Source organism: Schistocerca nitens, chromosome 8, assembly GCF_023898315.1.
Source record: "Schistocerca nitens isolate TAMUIC-IGC-003100 chromosome 8, iqSchNite1.1, whole genome shotgun sequence".
Classification (NCBI taxonomy): Eukaryota; Metazoa; Arthropoda; class Insecta; order Orthoptera; family Acrididae; genus Schistocerca; species Schistocerca nitens.
Window position 1 is genome coordinate 303,998,781 of NC_064621.1, and position 23,896 is coordinate 304,022,676.

Sequence of the window (23,896 nt, forward strand, 5' to 3'; positions counted from 1 at the left end):
TCCATCCCTCCCGCCTCATTTGATCTTAAGTCGTTCAAAGCTCTTTTTAAATTCTGATTCTATTATTGTATCTCCTATTCCTTCTTCTACCACGTCGTCAGACATGTCTTCCCCCTCATAGGGTTCATCGATGTAACTTTCCGCTTATGAACTCTCTCTTCTGCATTTAACAGTGGAATTCCCGTTGTACTCTTAATGTAACCAAGCTTGATTTCAGTTTCCCCAAAGGTTGTTTGATTATTCTGTATGCTGAGTCTGTCCGTTATAGCTGCACAGAATCTATGGCGTCGATGTCTCTACTTTCACAGATTCTACACACCGACTTGTATAGACGTTTGGATGCTATTTCCCCGAATAAGTTTAGATGTTCCGAAGTAACGTTACTTATTACTTTTGCCTTAGTTGCTCGCAAGTCTTCAAAGCTCTGTTAACTACATCCGTCTTCCATATCAACTCCCATTTCTTCTACCACGCCACCAGACAAGTCCTCCATCTCGTAAAGGCCTTCTGTGTAATCCCACTTCTCTTTTAACAGTGGAATTCGACTTGCGCTCTTATTTTGACCCCCCCTTGGTTCTAATTTCAAGGAAGGCTGTTTCGACTTTATACATATGCTGAATCAGTGCTTACGACGACCATTCCTTCATCGACTTCTTCACATTTTTCTTGCAGCCATATCGCCTTGGCGTCCCTGCATTTCCTTTTATTTTATTCCTCAGTGGCGTGTATTGCTGTATTCCTGTCTCTTCTTCAGCATTTTGTATTTCCTTTTTTCGCCTGTCAATTGATACACTTCTTATGTTACCCAAGGTTTCTTTGCAGGTAGTTCCTTGTCCCTATGTTTATCCGTCCATGATCCGCGCGCGGCTCGTGTTCATTCCCTTTATTGTTTGCCATCTTCTCTTACCGTCCTGCCGCCTCGTTTTCTTATTCCATTTACAGGCGTCATTAACTTCCTGCCTTACATGCCCTTGAGTGGCAGCAGCAGCGCTTATCGATAAGTGCCCTGTCGTACAATCTCTGGAGCGATCGATAGTATTACCGGGTCGTCGTGTGACTGGAAGTGAGTCGGGCACTGAGCAGCAGTAGGGACGGAGCGCCAGTGAGGTCCGGGTAGCCAGTACACGCCGACCGCTGGCGACACACATGTACTGTCCGACGGAAGGAGACTTGAACAGCGACGACCGTTGGTTGGTCATTCCCGGTCGGTCGTCTCATTGGACGACGTGTATTTGGTCGCCGACCGCTTATGGAAACTGTGTGTGCCGACTTGTCATTTCTCCCTGTTGTTCCACGTTGATTGCTTTTAGGATTGTCGGAGTTCTTGGTGCAAGTGTTTACGTGAAACTGTGTGCAGCTTCTGTGATTTCCACTGAGCAGATGAATGCTGTCTGCGTACTGGAGAAGCCAGTTGATCGGTTGCGACGGAGGGGAATTGATTGAGCTGTTGGTTCGTTCTTCAGCTGTCCCTAGGTCGTGCTGCCACCCGATTATTTAGTGTTACGCTTGGCTGCCTGCCTCACCTAAACTGTTGTTACAATTTCCTCCCCAGGCCGACCCTTGGAACACTTCTGAGCACCACTGTTCTGTTGTTTGTGATCGTGATTTTCTTTTGTCGCAAGTACTGTGCCAAGCCTTCAGCCGTGTATTAATTTTGTCTGTTCTATGTTTAGTATATGGCCTTCAGCCAAACCTTATGAGAAGTATTTTAAGATTAGGCGTTCAGCCGTGTTTTATTTAAAATTCTTGTTTGCTCTGTATTGAGGCCTTCAGCCGCGATTGTTTTAAAATTTGGGACTTTCAGCCGAAATGTGTAAATTCCTGTCTGTAAGGTTTCTCTTTAATTATCTTGAATTCTTGTTATGGACTTGAGCCGTATTGTGTAAATGCTTCTCTTAAGGTTTGTCTTTATTTATTTTGAATAATTGTTTAGGCCTTCAGCCGACAAGATATTTCGGGTTTTCTTAAGATGGTTTTCTGTTGTACTGTGTAAATGCTTGTCTTTAAAGGTTGCCTTTTATTATGTTGAAATATTATTGGGCTTTCAGCCGACGAATTAATTTAAATTTTCCTTAATATGTCTTTTAGCCGAAATTGGTAAATGCTTTGCGGATCTAAAATATTATTTCGGCCTTTAGCCGAGAAGATATTTTAATTTTACTTAAAGTAAGGCCTTCAGCCGTTTGTGTAAATTCTTGTGTTTTAAAAGGAATTATTTAAACCTTATTACTGAGAAGTTACTTGGGCTCTCAGGCGTGAATTGATCCTTGTTGTTTTAAAGAGAAAACTGTGCAATGGTTTTCGAGGAATAAAGTTGTGTGTTCTTGTGTAGCTAACAGTAAATGATCATGGCCCCTTTCCACAACCTGAACCGCTCCTTCCTGGGAAACCGGATTTCAGTCCAATTTCTCTGACTGCTCGTTTTAGAGTTGTCCATTCCTCTTTAACTGAACTGCTGCGGTATTTATTGTCGCTGCATTTACAGCCTCAGAGACCTACAAAAGCATTTCATCATTCCTCATTTTTGCAGTATCCCACTTGTTTCCCCATTAATACTTTTGGGCTGTTCTCTTAAACTCGAACTTACTCTTCATAATTACTAAATCGTGATCTCAATCTGTATCTGTTCTACATCTACATCTACATCTATACTCCGCGAGCCACCTTACGGTGTGTGGCGGAGGGTACTTATTGTACCACTATCTGATCCCCCCTTCCCTGTTCCATTCACGAATTGTGCGTGGGAAGAACGATTGCTTGTAAGTCTCCGTATTTGCTCTAATTTCTCGGATCTTTTCGTTGTGATCATTACGCGAGATATATGTGGGCGGTAGTAATATGTTGCCCATCTCTTCCCGGAATGTGCTCTCTCGTAATTTCGATAATAAACCTCTCCGTATTGCGTAACGCCTTTCTTGAAGTGTCTGCCACTGGAGCTTGTTCAGCATCTCCGTAACGCTCTCGCGCTGACTAAATGTCCCCATGACGAATCGCGCTGCTTTTCGCTGGATCATGTCTATCTCTTCTATTAATCCAACCTGGTAAGGGTCCCATACTGATGAGCAATACTCAAGAATCGGACGAACAAGCGTTTTGTAAGCTACTTCTTTCGTCGATGAGTCACATTTTCTTAGAATTCTTCCTATGAATCTCAACCTGGCGCCTGCTTTTCCCACTATTTGTTTTATGTGATCATTCCACTTCAGATCGCTCCGGATAGTAACTCCTAAGTATTTTACGGTCGTTACCGCTTCCAATGATTTACCACCTATGGCATAATCGTACTGGAATGGATTTCTGCCCCTATGTATGCGCATTATATTACATTTATCTACATTTAGGGAAAGCTGCCAGCTGTCGCACCATTCATTAATCCTCTGCAGGTCTTCCTGGAGTACGTACGAGTCTTCTGATGTTGCTACTTTCTTGTAGACAACCGTGTCATCTGCAAATAGCCTCACGGAGCTACCGATGTTGTCAACTAAGTCATTTATGTATATTGTAAACAATAAAGGTCCTATCACGCTTCCTTGCGGTACTCCCGAAATTACCTCTACATCTGCAGATTTTGAACCGTTAAGAATGACATGTTGTGTTCTTTCTTCTAGGAAATCCTGAATCCAATCACAAACCTGGTCCGATATTCCGTAAGCACGTATTTTTTTCACTAAACGTAAGTGCGGAACCGTATCAAATGCCTTCCTGAAGTCCAGGAATACGGCATCAATCTGCTCGCCAGTGTCTACGGCACTGTGAATTTCTTGGGCAAATAGGGCGAGCTGGGTTTCACATGATCTCTGTTTGCGGAATCCATGTTGGTTATGATGAAGGAGATTTGTATTATCTAAGAACGTCATAATACGAGAACACAAAACATGTTCCATTATTCTACAACAGATTGACGTAAGTGAAATAGGCCTATAATTATTCGCATCTGATTTATGACCCTTCTTGAAAATGGGAACGACCTGTGCTTTCTTCCAGTCGCTAGGTACTTTACGTTCTTCCAGAGATCTACGATAAATTGCTGATAGAAAGGGGGCAAGTTCCTTAGCATAATCACTGTAGAATCTTAAGGGTATCTCGTCTGGTCCGGATGCTTTTCCGCTACTAAGTGATAGCAGTTGTTTTTCAATTCCGATATCGTTTATTTCAATATTTTCCATTTTGGCGTCCGTGCGACGGCTGAAGTCAGGGACCGTGTTACGATTTTCCGCAGTGAAACAGTTTCGGAACACTGAATTCAGTATTTCTGCCTTTCTTCGGTCGTCCTCTGTTTCGGTGCCATCGTGGTCAACGAGTGACTGAATAGGGGATTTAGATCCGCTTACCGATTTTACATATGACCAAAACTTTTTAGGGTTCTTGTTTAGATTGTTTGCCAATGTTTTATGTTCGAATTCGTTGAATGCTTCTCTCATTGCTCTCTTTACGCTCTTTTTCGCTTCGTTCAGCTTTTCCTTATCAGCTATGATTCGACTACTCTTAAACCTATGGTGAAGCTTTCTTTGTTTCCGTAGTACCTTTCGTACATGATTGTTATACCACGGTGGATCTTTCCCCTCGCTTTGGACCTTAGTCGGTACGAACTTATCTAAGGCGTACTGGACGATGTTTCTGAATTTTTTCCATTTTTGTTCCACATCCTCTTCCTCAGAAATGAACGTTTGATGGTGGTCACTCAGATATTCTGCGATTTGTGCCCTATCACTCTTGTTAAGCAAATAGATTTTCCTTCCTTTCTTGGCATTTCTTATTACACTTGTAGTCATTGATGCAACCACTGACTTATGATCACTGATACCCTCTTCTACATTCACGGAGTCGAAAAGTTCCGGTCTATTTGTTGCTATGAGGTCTAAAACGTTAGCTTCACGAGTTGGTTCTCTAACTATCTGCTCGAAGTAATTCTCGGACAAGGCAGTCAGGATAATGTCACAAGAGTCTCTGTCCCTGGCTCCAGTTCTGATTGTGTGACTATCCCATTCTATACCTGGTAGATTGAAGTCTCCCCCTATTACAATAGTATGATCACGAAACTTCTTCACGACGTTCTGCAGGTTCTCTCTGAGGCGCTCAACTACTACGGTTGCTGATGCAGGTGGCCTATAGAAGCATCCGACTATCATATCTGACCCACCTTTGATACTTAACTTAACCCAGATTATTTCACATTCGCATTCGCTAATAACTTCACTGGATATTATTGAATTCTTTACTGCTATAAATACTCCTCCACCATTGGCGTTTATCCTATCCTTGCGGTATATATTCCATTCTGTGTCTAGGATTTCGTTACTGTTCACTTCCGGTTTTAACCAACTTTCCGTTCCTAATACTATATGCGCACTATTTCCTTCAATAAGAGATACTAATTCAGGAACCTTGCCCTGGATACTCCTGCAGTTTACCAATATTACGTTAACTTTTCCTGTTTTTGGTCTCTGAGGACGGACGTTCTTTATCAACGATGATAATGTTCTCTCTGGTAAGCCGTCAGGTATTTTATCGTTTCGCCCAAGGGGGGGTCCCTCTAACCTAAAAAACCCCCGTGTGCACGCCACACGTACTCTGCTACCCTAGTAGCTGCTTCCGGTGTGTAGTGCACGCCTGACCTGTCTAGGGGGGCCCTACAGTTCTCCACCCAATAACGGAGGTCGATGAATTTGCAACCATTATAGTCGCAGAGTCGTCTGAGCCTCTGGTTTAGACCCTCCACACGGCTCCAAACCAGAGGACCGCGATCGACTCTGGGCACTATGCTGCAGATATTAAGCTCAGCTTGCACTCCGCGTGCGATGCTGGTTGTCTTCACCAAATCAGCCAGCCGCCGGAAGGAACCAAGGATGGCCTCAGAACCCAAGCGGCAGGCGTCATTCGTTCCGACATGTGCTACTATCTGCAGCCGGTCACACCCAGTGCGTTCAATAGCTGCCGGAAGGGCCTCCTCCACATTACGGACGAGACCCCCCGGCAAGCACACCGAGTGCACACTGGCATTCTTCCCCGACCTACCCGCTATTTTCCTGAGGGGCTCCATAACCCGCCTAACGTTGGAGCTCCCTATAACTAATAGGCCCGCCCTCTGTGACTGTCGGGACCTTGCCGGAGAATCGGCCACTGGCCCAACAGGCGAGGCATCCTGTGGTGGCTCGGAAACGATGTCATCACCACTAGGAAGCACCCCGTACCTGTTGGAAAGGGGTAAGGCAGCCGCCACGCGGCCAGATCCCACCTTCGCCTTTCGGCCAGGCACGCGCGAGCCCACCACTGTCCGCCATTCACCCTGGAGTGATGGCTGACCGGTAAGATGCTCACTGCCGGAAGACGCAGCGACATCAGGGGTTCCATGTGATTCCATGGCCACCGAAGTAGGCATAGGTCTCACCACAGTTGCCCCAACGCCACTACGAGCCGACGCCTGCGCCTCGAGCTCGATGAGCCTAACAGACAAAGCCTCCACCTGTCCCCGAAGAGTGGCCAATTCTCCTTGCGTCCGCTCACAACAACCACAGTCCCTACACATGACTATGTTTACCCTACTCTATACGGTGACAAATTCCCAAGATAATCTTCTGATGAGCTACTCTGATAATCAAGAAACACTCACTGAAATACGAGACGCGAAAACTACGCTAGGTTTTCCCAGAAAAACTATTTAAAAGCTAAGCGCAGCAAATAAGTACAAAAACACTGTTATTGAAATAAAAGGTTCTACCTAGTAAGCACTCGAACACGCAAGAAATTACAAAAATAAACTAGTAATTACACAGATAACTGAAAATAAGTCGCTGCTGTTTGTAAAATATGTAAGAAGCAAACGGTGTACTCGCCTTAGTAGTAGCAGGAGCTAGCGATGCGCTCTCGCTGACGGTCTAACTGACACTGACTGAGCTGCTCTAACCAAACATACAAGCCTGCACGATACGAGAGTCGATACAACGGTCGATAGCAATGGCGGTACTGTACACTACACTGTTATTGAAATAAAAGGTTCTACCTAGTAAGCACTCGAACACGCAAGAAATTACAAAAATAAACTAGTAATTACACAGATAACTGAAAATAAGTCGCTGCTGTTTGTAAAATATGTAAGAAGCAAACGGTGTACTCGCCTTAGTAGTAGCAGGAGCTAGCGATGCGCTCTCGCTGACGGTCTAACTGTTCCAGGATACATCTTATAATCCAATATTTGATGTCAGAATTTCTGTTTGACCAGGCTGTAATCCAGCTGTTATCTTCTTGTGAGTCGTGACCTTTCCCAAGTACACCTCCCCCCACCCTCCCCTCACCCCTTATGATTTTTCAACAACGTATTAGTAGTGGAAGAAATAGAGTCTGAAGAGAGTTACAGCTTATCCTTAATTATCCCCCCTACTTCTTTCTCCATGCCTCACCCTCCTCTCAAATCATGTGATTTCCACGAATTTAGAAGTGGGTTTGTGACACTCTGAAATAGTTGCAGCAATGTGTGAGGGTTCGGTACCGCTGTTGGATATCTGGCTCATCAGTATTGTGGCGTCATACTTATTTTTCACTTTAAAGAATTGTGCGGAGGGTTTCACTTTGTTTAACCCTTAATTCACGTGATGTGCATCTCTCAGACTGCGCGAAAATTTTCGAATTCGCTCTCCAACTTCAGTTAGGGCAAAATGTTTCCAAACTCCTCCCTACCCTAATTACAACGGCAGCCCCGCAATATATTGCTTGCTGTCGGTTGTATTGTCGCAGTCTTTGTTGTTGGTAGGCGTTGGCGTTTTTTCTTTGTCGATTTTTTACGATCCTGTGTTTTATCAGATAGTTAGTCGGTGGATGGAGGAAGACAGATCAACAAATAGACAAAAATGATGACGATTTTGCAGTAGCCAATGATCATAATTCTGCTAGCCAACAACAGGATCAGTCAAGGTGAGAACTTCCGGATAATGGTGATGGGGACCTTTCTGCTTTAATAAAATACTTAAAGTGTTAGTTAAAATCAAATGCGTCCTGAGTAGTCGTAAAGTAAATCGTAGATTCCAGCGCTGAATGTCAGTTTTGCAGACTTTCTTTTATACCTATTGAGCGCAATTTTTATTTGCAGATTTAAACCCTGGAATTTACTTTTATAAGAGATTATACTTCGTACAAAGATACTACAATTTTTCAGAACGTCAAATTCAGTTCTCTAACAGTTGGTTTACGTGTGCTATTTAACAGACTGCACAAAAGTATGTGATTTTTTGTGACAGAAAGAAAAATACTGTAAGCTTTACTTAGTGCGATGTAATCAACAGCGAGTATTTAAAATAATTTTAAAAATATATCTTATGCAGTATAAGGTAATAAAAGACCCACCACAAAGGAATTATCCGAATGGTACGGAAAAAAAGGTAGAAGTGAAGTACATGTGTAGACAAACAAAATGATTGCAATTTCAGAAAAACTAGATGATTTATTGAAGAGAAAGAGCTTCACAAATTGAGCAAGTTAGTAATGCATTGTTCCACCTTCGACCCCTTATGCAAGCATTTATTCGGCTTGGCATTGATTGAGAAATATCATACCAAATTCTGTCCAACTGGCGCGTCAATCGTCAAAATCCCGAGTTTGTTGGAGGGCCTTGCCCATAATGCGCCAAACACTCTTAGATGGGGACAGATCCGTTGACTGTGCTGGCCAAGGCAGGATTTGGCAAGCACGAAGACAAGCAACAGAAACTCTCGTCGTGTGCAGGCGAGCATTATCTTGCTGAAATATACGCCCAGGATGGCCTTCCACGAAAGGCCACAAAATGGGACGTAGAATATCGTCGACGCACAGCTGTGCTGTACGGGTGGCACGGCGACAACCAAATGAGTCCTGCTATGAAAAGAAATGGCGCACGAGACCATCACTCTTGGTTGTTGGGTCGTATTGCGGGCGACAGTCGGCTTGGTACCACACAGCCGTACAGGACGTCTCCAGACGCGTCTTCGACCTGGTCTCTCATTGATTGTAGTAGGATTGCCTTCAGAGATGAATCCCGCTACAAATTGAATGGCTGCTCCAACATATAATACTCGACGCAACATCTGTGCTTATTACTAGTTAAACAATTATGCGGAGTGACTGCACAGTTTTTGCTGGCCGTGGAACAGTTTAGCGCTCGCACAAACAACATACAATTGCAACATCAGATGCTCGTGGCGAGCGTACAGAGTACCAGCTGCCGGCTCTCAACAGCTGCCCCGTCACCGCTCAGTGTTGTTCTTCAAGGTCTCGAAACAATTGTGCGCTGACATCGTTGCGGCGGCGCCTCCATACAATTAACTTTGCCAATCTATCTACGACTCTGTAGCACACCTGTCTGAGGTGCAAAGAAAATCGATACATTGGAGGATTTCTATGTGTTATGTTGCAGGTGTCAGTGTAATAGAAAAGGAAGAAAGGTTATCTGTTGTGTTACAGGAGTCAGCGTAATAGAAAAGGAAGGAATATTACAGTTTAATATCCCGTCGACATCGAGGTCACTAGAGATGGAGCAAAAGCTCAGATTGTTCCAAGGACGAGGAAGCATATCAGCCGTACGCTTGCAAAGGAATGATTCCGCCATTTTTCAGGTGTGATTTTAAAAAATTGCAGAAAATCTAAATCAGGATGGTCGGATGCGGATTTGAACCGTGGACCTCCCGAATGCAAGTCCAGTGTGCTAACCACCGCGCCACCTACATCTACATCTACATACATACTCCGTAATCCACCATACGGTGCGTGGCGGAGGGTACCTCGTACCACAACTAGCACCTTCTCTCCCTGTTCCACTCCCAAACAGAACGAGGCAAAAATGACTGCCTATATGCCTCTATACGAGCCCTAATCTCTCTTATCTTATCTTTGTGGTCTTTCCACGAAATGTAAGTTGGCGGCAGTAAACCTGTACTGCAGTCAGCCTCATATGCTGGTTCTCTAAATTTCCTCAGTATCGATTCACGAAAAGAACGCCTCCCTTCCTCTAGAGACTCCCACCCGAGTTTCTGAAGCATTTCCGTAACACTCGCGTGATGATCAAACCTACCAGTAACAAATCTAGCACGCCGTCTCTGAATTGTTTCTATGTCCTCCATCAATCCGACCTGACAGGGATCCCAAACGCTCGAGCAGTACTCAAGAATAGGTCGTATTAGTGTTTTATAAGCGGTTTCCTCTACAGATGAACCGCATCTTCCCAAAATTCTACCAATGAACCGAAGACGACTATCCGCCTTCCCCACAACTGCCATTATATGCTTGTCCCACTTCATATCGCTCTGCAATGTTATGCCCAAATATTTAATCGACGTGACTGTGTCAATCGCTACACTACTAATGAAGTATTCAAAAATTACAGGATTCTTTTTCCTATTCATCTGCAATAGTTTACATTTATCCATATTTAGAGTTAGCTGCCATTCTTTACACCAATCACAAATCCTGTCCAAGTCATCTTGTATCCTCCTACTGTCACTCAACGACGACACCTTCCCGTACACCACAGCATCATCAGCAAACAGCCGCACATTGCTATCCACCCTATCCAAAAGATCATTTATGTAGATAGAAAACAACAGCGGACCTACCACACTTCCCTGGGGCATTCCATACGATACCCTCACCTCCGATGAATACTCACCATCGAGGACAACGTACTGGGTTCTATTACTATTGGTGGTCTCAATGTAGGATAAATTAAAAGCATTGGCATACAGTATTCTGCGAAGTTTCACTGTAGGGGAGAAAGCTAACAGCAGGGTTGCCACACGTTACCCCCAGTGAAATTCCCTGATATTTCCCTGATTTCGAGACAAGTTTTATCATTTTTACCTGACAAATTTTGGGATCTCAAGGGTAAATAAAGACATAAGCTGGCAAAAAATTTAAGGACTTATGTATTTCTAAACGTGTGAGCAAAAATCTTAAGTACTAAGATCAACATCTTTTGTAATGAACTGTTTTCAGATAGAGAAAGCAAGCCAATTGGTATATATGTTTCATTAAGACCACTGATGTTATTTTATTTCAATAAAACGAAACACAATCGGTGACAAAAGTAGGCATTTTCTTGTAGTCGCAAGAAAGATTCTAAATACCTTTACTGATTTCAGAAATATCCTCAGAAAAAAGTAAGCCTCTTGAAAGAAGTGCATAAGGTGGGGAAGAGTCGTGTAAACCAACACTATAGGTGACCGCCAATAAAATGTTGGTTCTACTATGTTTGTTACTGTCGGTTATTACCCAATGTGTTGTGTCTATTATTTTACAGATATTGTGTGGTTTTTCTTTCAGGAAATACATGAGAACATAGCGTACAAATTGCCAGAGACCGCCACAATTTTCTTCTTCTTATCGTCAACAATTTCTAATGTATAAACTACTTTTGGGGTGTCAAAAATATACTAGACTAATAAAATGACGCACTGTACAATGTACTTGTGGCGAGACAGTTTCAATTCCTGAAATCCGTAGCCCATGGCCTCTGGCCTGCCGAAGAGCACCGCAGTCCTGGGTTCATGGATAAACCACGAAAATCCACTGCATTACGCAACACACTGACAGATCCAGCCTGCGGGCAGGTTTGTGAGACTAGATCCGACGGACAGGACCTACACATTAGTGGGAAACGATGGCCTTCAGACCGGCACACCCGATCCGTTAGAGGTACCTACAGAAATGACCCGTCGTGGAAGTCCACTCGTGTGGCCAGCTATTCACGTTGTGAGCGGCTGGGTTGCTATTCTGTCATTCTGCGCAACAGATTAATCTGAGATGTACCCTTTACCCTGTGGCTCCTGAAAGGTGCAATTTCCACCCCCACACTACTACAGAAGTCAGACAGACGCTCCTAACGTTCTAAAGAGAAATGCCTGAACAACTTTCAGCAATAAATCTCTTCTGGAGTCGTCCGCTGTAAGGAAATGACACAAAAATTCACAAAATTTCTTACGTAACTAGGGGGATACTTGGGTACTGGAGTAGTGCTAGTTAGTGTAAGAAAAACATGAAACTAAGAAAATTATTATTTTGCAAAAAATCTGAGGAATCACAATGACACTTTTAGTTATAAACTTAACACGTTATTTCCGGGTTCTTTTCGGAATGCAAAGTTATCTCTCAAGGATAGGATTCGCTAATGAAATTTCTATACAAAGTTTAAGATTGTTATTGACTTGGCAGAATGGCTGAGAGCCATGGCTACTCAACTTGAATAATAATCTGTTAGAATGTTGCTAGGTATGGTCGAGGCTGTCACGTTTGAAATGCAGTGAAGTGTACTGTTGTGGAGGAAATATGGGGCTCGCAATAGCTGTAGCACACAATACCATAAGCTGCGATGACTACTGCCTGCGCCGCTCGCTGCTGACAAATAAGATAACTCTCGTTCTATCTGCATTGACCTTCGCCAATCAAACTCTCCCTATGCCTTGATGAAGTCAAGGACTCCTATTCGCCCCTAGTCTAACTATTGGCGTGGTACACCGGTCAGATAACCAGTCCACTGCGATGCCACTCAAAAATTCGCTCGCAGGCTTGTAACTATAACTCTGTCTGTTCATACCGCACAATAAGTGTGGCGGCCAACACAGTGAACAACGCTTAATCGCAAGGACTCAATATAGAATCGCACTCCGATTTCCTCTCGACTGAGCTGCTCTCCCAGTGAAGTACTGAGGAGAGACTTGTTCCTCGCTCTTTGAGTACACGTACGAGCGAGCACACTCTCGTTACGTGTTCTCGCTCCAAGAGCGACAACGGAAAGGCCCCTCTCCACGCCAGACGTGAAGGGGTATATCTTTCGGTCTCTTCCATTACTCCTTCACCTCAAGGCGTCAGGAATATCGTCTACCAATCAGCATTGCTCTTCTAAAATGGGAGAATGACGTTTCGTTTAAGGCGACCAATCCAAAAATCTGTAGTATCGGCGTTTGGCGTTTGCTGACTCCCTGTGAAAATCTCTGAAACTGTGTGCTATGTTGTAAAGAATGCGTAGGCTGGGCGCTCCCACACAATGTAACGGAATTTGCTTTTAAGCCGAACACGTGGTCGTCCTTTCACTCCGGCTAATGCTGTCTGCTCTACGGGCGGTCACTGGACGACGTACATAGGTTGGGACCGGCCTCCTGCCGTGCGGTTGCTCTCCCGAACTAAAAGCTCCTGTGGCCGTCGTGTCTGGAATGTATGTGTGTACGCCAGCCTCGAGTATTTCAACCACGGTGCGCTTACTTGTTATTTGCATTTGTTTACATGAATTCATACAACACTGACTTTATCTTATCGAGTTTGGGTTCGAATGAAACGTCTTGATGTGCGTAATATGATTGTGAGGGCGTAATATGTAAGCAATGAAGGTCAGGAGACCACAACGTCTTACAACGTGTCACATACACCATGTTGATGAAATGGGATCACGTTGATCACTCCATGCAACAGATAACTTGCGCAAATACTCCGAGAATCAGTACTAATGAGGATAGGTAGCTACTTACCGTAAAGATGATCGACGAGCCGCGGACTGGCACGTACAAAAGACAATGACACTCTCGTAACTAAATTTTTGGCCATAGGCTTTGTCAGAAAACGAGAGCGCTGACATTCGCACAATCACTCAGATACAACTAATGCATACATGACCGCCATCTCCGGCCGCTGCGTTAACAGTCTAAGAATCAGATCCAAACCAACCATTCCTCACGCCTCCCCGCCTCTCGTCGCCAACTGCTAGGTTAGGGGCAAGAAGTGGTGGCAGCACTGACTGGAAGTTGAGGGGAGTGATAGAAAGGGGAGAAGCAGTGAGACTGATGGAGTAGGAAGCAGCGCACGTATTCAGCTGCACCCAGCCACCGACATCTCAGTACATCTCAGTACATTTCATCTACTGAGACAAAAACGAGCTTTCCAGTGGTTTCTTTTTTCAGATTTGCCTGATATTTCCCTGATTTCCGTGACACGTTTGAAATTCCTTGATTTTCAGAACTTGTGGCAATCCGGCAACAGTAACAATGAAAAGTTTCCGAATTTTCACGTTAGACAATTGTGTTACATTACTGCCAAGATAAAATTCACATGGCAGTAGCAGCTATTTCTACAGACCATCGCAAAAATAAAATCTTTGGTCCAATTTTAGAGTGTCATTTATCACCAGAGATGTGGTTCATTTAAAATTAGGGCGCGTGTATGATTCTGCCCTACGGGCCATGAACCTATTGCACCTGACTGAAAAACGCACGTTTTTCGATGCGACAGAGAGCGACGGGTAACGCTAAACAAATTAGGTGTCAGCAGGTGGGAACCGTACACCAAATACAAGAAGCACAAAGCATTTTGTCGCAGGAGACGTCCATTTTTGCTACTGAGAAAACAAAGCTTGTAGAGTTATTTAGTGTAAGTTGCCACCATTTTCGACAACAACTATCCACTGTTTTGACGACGAATATCTTTTCTACATCTTCCGTGGAGTATTGTGTCCTTCAGGTTATCTTGTGATGCTTTATAGGCCAAACCAATGTACGACATATTTGTATAAAAGAACACATAAATCGACAGGAAGGGGAAATCAAATGCAGACTGAATCGATTCCTCATGTGGTGTTGACAGTCACTGGACCATACAACAACTAGAATTGATGTCTTTTTAGGTGTATTATTACACCGGGTCCTACGATTCGCTGGCTGTTTCCTCATTACGCCTCGAAGCACAGACAATTGAACAAAAACACACACTCGTTTTTAGAGCGTATACAGTGCTCCATATCGACTGAGGAAGAGAAAATTTTAGCTAAATACCACACAAAATTGGTAACAAGTAATAACTCGATTCAAAGTTTTCAGCCACGCGAGAATTCCTATCTCAGTTCCTTAAACATATACTTCACGATCCAACAATAGTGCGCACGGTAACTACACTCCTGGAAATTGAAATAAGAACACCGTGAATTCATTGTCCCAGGAAGGGGAAAATTTATTGACACATTCCTGGGGTCAGATACATCACATGATCACACTGACAGAACCACGGGCACATAGACACAGGCAACAGAGCATGCACAATGTCGGCACTAGTACAGTGTATATCCACCTTTCGCAGCAATGCAGGCTGCTATTCTCCCATGGAGACGATCGTAGAGATGCTGGATGTAGTCCTGTGGAACGCCTTGCCATGCCATTTCAACCTGGCGCCTCAGTTGGACCAGCGTTCGTGCTGGACGTGCAGACCGCGTGAGACGACGCTTCATCCAGTCCCAAACATGCTCAATGGGGGACAGATACGGAGATCTTGCTGGCCAGGGTAGTTGACTTACACCTTCTAGAGCACGTTGGGTGGCACGGGATACATGCGGACGTGCATTGTCCTGTTGGAACAGCAAGTTCCCTTGCTGGTCTAGGAATGGTAGAACGATGGGTTTGATGACGGTATGGATGTACCGTGCACTATTCAGTGTCCCCTCGACGATCACCAGTGGTGTACGGCCAGTGTAGGAGATCGCTCCCCACACCATGATGCCGGGTGTTGGCCCTGTGTGCCTCGGTCGTATGCAGTCCTGATTGTGGCGCTCACCTGCACGGCGCCAAACACGCATACGACCATCATTGGCACCAAGGCAGAAGCGACTCTCATCGCTGAAGACGGCACGTCTCCATTCGTCCCTCCATTCACGCCTGTCGCGACACCACTGGAGGCGGGCTGCACGATGTTGGGGCGTGAGCGGAAGACGGCCTAACGGTGTGCGGGACCGTAGCCCAGATTCATGGAGACGGTTGCGAATGGTCCTCGTCGATACCCCAGGAGCAAGTGTCCCTAATTTGCTGGGAAGTGGCGGTGCGGTCCCCTACGGCGCTGCGTAGGATCCTACGGTCTTGGCGTGCATCCGTGCGTCGCTGCGGTCCGGTCCCAGGTCGACGGGCACATGCACCTTCCGCCGACCACTGGCGACAACATCGATGTACTGTGGAGACCTCAAGCCCCACGTGTTGAGCAATTCGGCGGTACGTCCACCCGGCCTCCCGCATGCCCACTATACGCCCTCGCTCAAAGTCCGTCAACTGCACATACGGTTCACTTCCACACTGTCGCGGCATGCTTCCAGTGTTAAAGACTGCGATGGAGCTCCGTATGCCACGGCAAACTGGCTGACACTGACGGCGGCGGTGCACAAATGCTGCGCAGCTAGCGCCATTCGACAGCCAATACCGCGGTTCCTGGTGTGTCCGCTGTGCCGTGCGTGTGATCATTGCTTGTACAGCCCTCTCGCAGTGTCCGGTAGAGATGGGCAAAACTGTTCTTTTCAGAGATTGGATCAGAACTGTTCACTCCCTGAAATGAATTAGCTCTTTTTCATGACTCACCACTCATTTACAAAAGAAAATAAATGAAAGGCACATTGCCCTTTAAACTTGGTTTATTCCAGTACTATACCTGTATTTTGATCTTATTTGATCCTATTTTGAAGTAACACAGATAATGAGTAAGAATTTTGTATTGTTTATTGAAATTTCCACGATATGACAAAGTTTTTGATTATTGATTTATTTTGCACTAGCGTGGTTTTTTGGGTGATCGGAAAATGTTGTAACTTGAGATTTACATTAACAATATATTTGGCTATAATGTATTAAAATTTCATTAACCTCATACAAATACATCGCAAGCCATATATTTTTCCTTTCGAAGACGCCTAAAATCGCAAAATCCGTACCAGAATAAGAAAAAAAAAATATAAATTTGACTGTAAAACGAAAGTGATGCATATAGCCTTACGCAGAATAAAACAAGGAAAATATTGGTGTATCACATTTTGCGATACGTTTATCGGTTCGCTCGTAATTAAAGCGTAAATTCGAGTGTCCATAATAAAAATCCTATAGTAAGAGGAGTCATCAGGAACCTAATCTAATCAGTTTAAACAAATAAAAATAAAATAAAAACAATTGATGTATACATAACATAATAATGTAATATACATAGCGGTATTACTACGAAGAACAATATCCAGTGGGGACAAACTCCGATGCAGAGGCGCTGAGTCGAGCAGGTCGAGCCGCGAGCTTTATTACTGCGTGAGCTGAGACCGCAGAGACCAGAGTGACACCAGAGTCGCTTTGCTCGACGCTCTGGCTAGAGTCGAGACGGTGGGGTGAGCGTTGAGCGGGCGAGTTCCGAGGGTGGGGGAAGCGGTGAACTCACCCGCTCGGAGCCAAATCGTCCGTTCCCTTGCGAGCCGGTTTTTGCAAGTAGTTCCAATGTTATCCGCTAGGTGGCTCTCTGTCCTGTTGCTCGCATCAACTGCCCAGAGGGCAGGACGTGCGACTGAAACGATCGCCGACAGAGTGCGATGCGAAGTTAAGCTGCGCCAGACACTGCACAGTGCACACGGCAGACGACGCACGGAGACTGCCCGGCATATGTGAAACACAAAATCCAATGGGGCACTGCACAATGCAGGCAGCCAAGGTAGAAGCAGGGCAGAGGCCGGCGCTGGCTGTGTTGTGTGGCGTGCACTGTGCTCTGACCAGCAGAGGCGCTGCTGATATGCTCCGTCTCTCTCTCTCTCTCTCTCTCTCTCTCTCTCTCTCTGCCGTGGGAAACGTTTGGAGCTACCGTTCTTTTTTTCTGAATCACTGATTGTTCACTCCTTTGAAAGATTGAACTCTATGAATTAGTTCAAGAGCGGATCCCCCATCTCTAGTGTCCGGAGCAAGTATGGTGGGTCTGACACACCGGTGTCAATGTGTTCTTTTTCCATTTCCAGGAGTGTATATAGAGAACATACACAGAGAGAGTAAACAATTGTGATATCAAGGCAGCAATAAACAGTTTAGCGCTCACTTGAACGTGCGCCACTTATTATTGTTTCAATATTTTTTACGGAGTTCGCTCGCACGTGTGTGTCTTCCATACGGAGGTGGCTGGCAGAATGATACGGGCTCTCACAATCATAACAGACTGCAGTGAAAGTGACATGTAAAGTTACAAACACGTCAACCAATGTCCGCCGGAATACATGCATAGGAAGGTCTTCAAGACGCACTGAACAAAATTTGGAACACGTCTGCAGAACATTAAACTTACCAGGGCTAGGCAGATGAACAACAAACGAAGTTAGTTAGTTACATATTCCTTAGATCATTTGAACAATTCTTTTATCGAAAGGATATGGAACTAATCAGTTTACAGGATATGTATATATGATTAGTGTTAACGTAAATGAACTCATTATTATTTTATTCCTACTAAAGCAACTATACTTCGAAACAAGATTTTTCAAAATACAAGTCATCAGTTTTCTGAGTAGAAATTCGTCAGTGGAATGGAAGGAGCTGTCCAGGAGAAATTATTTTAAATTATGTTTAAACTTTGCTTCACTACCGGTCAGATATTTTATATTACTGGGCAAATGATAAAAACGTTTTACTACTGCATATTGAATTCCACTCTGAGCCACTGACAGCTTTAACAGGTGGTAATAAAGGTCATTTTTCTCTCTAATGTTGTAGGTATGTACATCACTGTTCTTCTCAAATTGTGATGGAATAGTTATGACGAATTTCATTAACGAAAATATGTATTGGGAGGGTGCAGTTAAAACGCCTAGCTCCTTGAGCAGGTGCCTACAAGACGTACATTGGGGAATACAAAATATTATTTTTACTTCTCGGTTTTGTCGAGTCAGTACTTTCTTTATGAGTGATGAGTTACCTCCGAAAATTATTCTGTACGACATTACTGAGTGCAATGCAAAATATGTTAGTTTGATACGTTTATTCCAAGATTAGCAATTATACGATGAGCAAAAGAAGCTGAACTTGATTGTTTAAGAAGCTCAGTAGAATGCTTCTTCCAGCTGAAGTTTTCAGCAATATGTACACCCAAAACTTTGGAGTATTCTACCTGACTCCTGCTCATGTACTACATCAATTATTGGTATAATTCTATTTGTTGTACAGAACTGAATGTAGCGTGCCTTTTTTTTTTTTTTAATTTAGGCAGAGTCCATTTCCAGATATCCACTTAATAATTCTTTAGAAAATATCATTTACTAACTCTTGCGTTGCTTTTTCTCTACTGGGATTTATATCAACAGTACTATTGTCTGCAGACGTTACCAATTTTGTTTGTTGAATGTCAAGTGGAAGGTCATTCGTATGCATTGGGAATAGGAGTGGACCCACAACTGAACACTGGGGGACTAACTTTGTGATTTTGTCCGCCTGCCCCCACCCCTCCCCACGGGAATCACTAAAATTTTGTATCTTTCTGACAATGTCTGAATTATGTAGCACAACCGTTTGCATTGTGTTTGTCAAGTATGTTTCAAACAAGCAGGTGTAAAGTCTTCAGTTCCATAAAACTTCAAAGTACCTTGATCTACACAAACGAAGGCCTTTGAGAGATAAAAAAAAAGTACCAACTGGCGATTTATCATTATTTAAGGCTTGTGATGTTTGCTTTCCCCTTTCTGGGACCCAAACTGCGATGCGCTAAGCACGAGAGTCGTTCAATAAGCAATGGTCCACATTTTTTTTAAAAAAAACTATTAATATACATAGACAAACGTCCTTGTTGGTGCTTCACATTTGATTTTTGTTCTGCGCGCCGGTGAAGTTTCGAACCGTTCTGGCAGATGGCAGAGCCGCAGTACAGCATGAATATGGCGTCTACATACGACTCACGTTACAAGCAACGCGATGTTATTGAACTATTGTGTGCAGAAAAAGAAACCATGGGGAACACCCATAAAAGTTTGTCTGCAGTGTATTGCGATGCTGCAGTTGATAGGAGTACAGTTGGGCGATGGGTAAAGAGAGTTACAGCCTCAGGAAATGCAGAAACAGAGTTCCATGATCAGCCACGCTCTCCACAAATGCTCACAGCTGACCAGAAGATTCACAGAAAGGCCATTTGATCTGAATCGTTGGAGCGTTTTGAGGCCGACGGAGAGTCCTTTCTGTCACGAATCGTTACGGGCTACGAAAGCTGGGTGCATCACTTTGAGCCGGAAACAAAAAGGCAGTCCACAGAGTGGCATCATCCTCATTCACCACAAAAGAAGAAATTCAAGATAACCCCTTCCGCCCGGAAAAATAATGGTGACAGTCTTCTGGGATCGTGATGGAGTCATTCTCGTGGAAGTGATGCCAGTAGGGTCAATCATCAATTCAGAGGCATACGTGAAGACTCTGAGTAAAATTAAGATTCTTTCCTACGTGTTCGATCGGGTAAGAATCTAGAAGAATTCTTGCTCCAACACGATAATGCAGGCGCACACACAAGTCTGAGAACCGGTGACATATTGCCAAATGGGGTTGGACATCATTGCCTCATCAACACTACAGTCTAGACCTGGTACCCTAGGACTTTCATCTCTTTGGGCCGCTTAAAGGTTCTCTACGGGGAACACATTTTGAAGATGACGAAAACATGGCTACGCCTACAGGACAAGAACTCTCATCAGCAGGGAATACATGCTATTCCACAACGTTGACGTACGGCCATCGAACGTGATGGTGACTACGTAGAAAAATAGGATACGGACAAGACATGTTGACGTATATGGTCACCAAATTCTCACTCTTAACAATAAATACGTTCTGAGAAAAAAAAATGTGGGGCACTACTTGTTCAACGGCCGGCCGAAGTGGCCGTGCGGTTAAAGGCGCTGCAGTCTGGAACCGCAAGACCGCTACGGTCGCAGGTTCGAATCCTGCCTCGGGCATGGATGTTTGTGATGTCCTTAGGTTAGTTAGGTTTAACTAGTTCTAAGTTCTAGGGGACTAATGACCTCAGCAGTTGAGTCCCATAGTGCTCAGAGCCATTTTTGAACTTGTTGAACGACCCTCGTAAATTGTTTCCACTTAAGTGTGTCTCAAAGACAGATACACTGGCACTAGACAAGCGCAGCTAAAGAGTTTCAGGTTACAAAACTGAAGCTAACACCACACAGGCTCATAAAAGTAGCAACACGTAATAACTCCATAGACTTGGGTTGCACTGTTAACGCGCACTAAATGTGTGCTCTGTGCTGCCGCACGGACTCTTCTGGTTGACAATACCGGCAATGCCTTTATGACGGTGCAGCTGAAAACCATCTCTTTAGCCACGGAGAGAAACATGTCATTTGTGAAGGAACTGGAGCCCTTCAGGACTCACGCTAACTACGACTAAGAGAGTGAATGCAGTAAATAAAAATGTGAGTAATGTATCTGGAATAATATGACCCGTTTTTACATGGCTGAGCGGCCATCTAAAGGCGCATACACACTAACAGAACAAGGCAAACGAACGACAGCGAATGGATTAGCCGGACGTTAGTCGCCAACGAACTGGCATCCGACCTGTCATCCTCACAAAACCAAGCGGCTGCGACCAACGCTTCGGCCACGTGGAATCGTAGCTGTCTCTGATAAATTGTCAAGGTTGCTCCTATTTTTTTATTTCTATAAAGTAGCGTTTTAAGAACGGTTTCACCGGTCGATGTTAAGAGGGAAGAAGAGGCTTTAGCAAGTCAAACGTGCAGCATTTATTTTACTACAAGGAGCTGATCATTAGAAAAAGAAGAAGAAACGACTCTGATCGACGCCCTTTCTTTAAAAAAAATAAATAGGAAGCAGTGTGGTGGGACAAAATCAGTGTCCGACGTTGAAGGTGGATTGGAATATGGGCTATTTCAAAATTTTTTATGAATCTTAGCTGCAGATTTCGAGTTGTTATTGAATTTTATTTTATCTATGTTAGATCTTGTGAACAAAGCGGACGTTGATGATAGTTGGTGAATGACGCAACCAGCGTAGGCCCTAAAATTTCCATAGATGACACTTCGTGTAGGAAGCTGTGCCTGAAGACATCCATGAAGATTCCATTTTCTTTTTCTCATCGTGTACATTATTTTCTAACAGCTCATTTATTTCCCTCCGAGCGCCTAAATTTACAATCGCAGTTCTTACCATCCCAAAAAACATTCCCGTTCGCTATTAAACTATCAGCTTTAATGCTGTCTCCATTTCCCCCTCAATACACCAACATTTTTAGACACGATAAATACAAACCCGTTCAACAGACACAGCAAATCGCTACTGAACCAACGAACATTCGAGCAGGCGTCCACGCCAGGAGGTGGGTCGCAAGCCCAGCTCACCGCTAACGCTCTGATGTTACCGCCCACCCACGTAGCGAGAAATGATTGTTGTAATAACATAAGAGAGTTCAATGCTCGCACGGGATTATTTAAGTGTTCATTTTTGACTGGCGCTGTTCGAGACTGGAACGGTAAAGAAAAAGAGTGACAGTGGTTCGATGATCTCTGCCAGGCACTTAACTGTGAGTTGCAGAGTAATCATGTAGATGTAGATGTGTATACTTTGGATAATTACGTTATCTTGTTGAAATATAACGTCACGGAGACCTCAGGGCTCAGTCATCGTCCTTAACACATATGAAATGAAGCAGCTGCTGTCCAACCAGCTGCTATGCGAACCGTAATATGGTCGTGTTGTGTGTTCAAAGGCGTCCTCTACAACTACACCAAGTTGTGGGCTTTTTAACGATGAATGCAACCTGTCAATCTTCGTCCTCCTCAGAAGTTCAATACACGTATACGTCCACCGTAATACAAATACATCTTTCTGCCGCCGCGTCATAGGCAGCCGCAATCGTGGTCGTCGTCCTGAGAGGCCCTGGAGCTACAGACGTTGTCCCAAGAATGGCAAATTCCTGTATTATGGGATAGGAGGTGTGTTTACTATCCACTCGGCCGTGCGAGCAATATGTGCCAATCGCGTGGGACCGCTGACATCCTGCGTGACATTGAGTATGGCCTTCCTCAATAGCGTTGTCAGGTGACCGGCTATAGCCGATCATTTCCGGCTTTTTAAGGTCGTATCTGACTTTCGGCAAAATATCACCCACACAATTCCGAAGACTGCAAGAGCTGACAAGTCCGAGATTATCGCACAATCAGCTTAACAGCTCATGCATCCAAGTATCTCGCCTGAATAATGCACAGAAGAATGGAAAAGAAAATCGAGGATGTGTTAGATGACAATCAGTTTGCATTTAGGAAAGGTAAAGGCAATTCTGATAGTGCAGTTGATAGTACAAGCAGGACTAAAGAAAGATTAAGAGGCCTTCGTAGGCTTTGTCGAGCTGGAAAAAAGCGTTCGGCAATGAAAGAAACTTGGTGCAAGATGTTCGAAATTCTATGAAAAAAAAAAAGGGGAGAGCTATAGGAAGAGACGGGTAATATACAATATGTACAAGCGCCAAGAGGGAATAATAATAGCGGACGAGCAAGAACGAACGAGCTGCTCGGACAGAAGTGGCGCAAAACAGGGATGTAGTCTTTCGCCCTGCTGTTCAATTTGTACATCGAAGAAGCAATGACGGAAATAAAAGAAAGGTTCAGGAGTGGAAATAAAATGCAAGGTGAAAAGATACAAATGATGCGATTCGCTGATGACGTTGCTATCCTAAGCGAAAGAGAATCAGAATTACATGATATGGTAATAGAATGAGCAGTCTAATGAGTACAGAATACGGATTGAGAGTAAATCGAAGGAAGGCGAAACTAATGAGAAGCAGGAGAGATGAGAACAGCGAGAAACTTAACATCAGTATTAATGGTCACGAAGTAGATGAAGTAAAGCAATTCTACTTCCTAGGTAGCAAAGTAACCAATGATGGACGGAGCAAGGAGAACATCAAAAGCAGACTGGCAGTGGCAAAAAGGGCATTTCTGGTCAAGAGAAGTCTACTAGGGTCGAAAATAGGCCTTAATTCGAGGAAGAAATTTCTGAAAATTTACGTTTGGAGCGTAGCTTAGAATGCTAGTGAAACATGGACTTTGGGAAACCCGGAACAGAAGAGAATCGAAGCAATTGAAATATTGTGCTACAAACGAATGTAGAAAATT

The 23,896-nt window shown here is 44.1% G+C and overlaps 1 protein-coding gene across 1 annotated transcript in view; it reads right to left on the reverse strand.

The window, feature by feature from the left end:
• LOC126198736 (calcium/calmodulin-dependent protein kinase type IV-like) overlaps positions 1 to 23,896 on the reverse strand; it is a 610,244-nt gene that overhangs the window by 507,163 nt on the left and 79,185 nt on the right. The gene's annotated exons all lie outside the window — the stretch shown is intronic.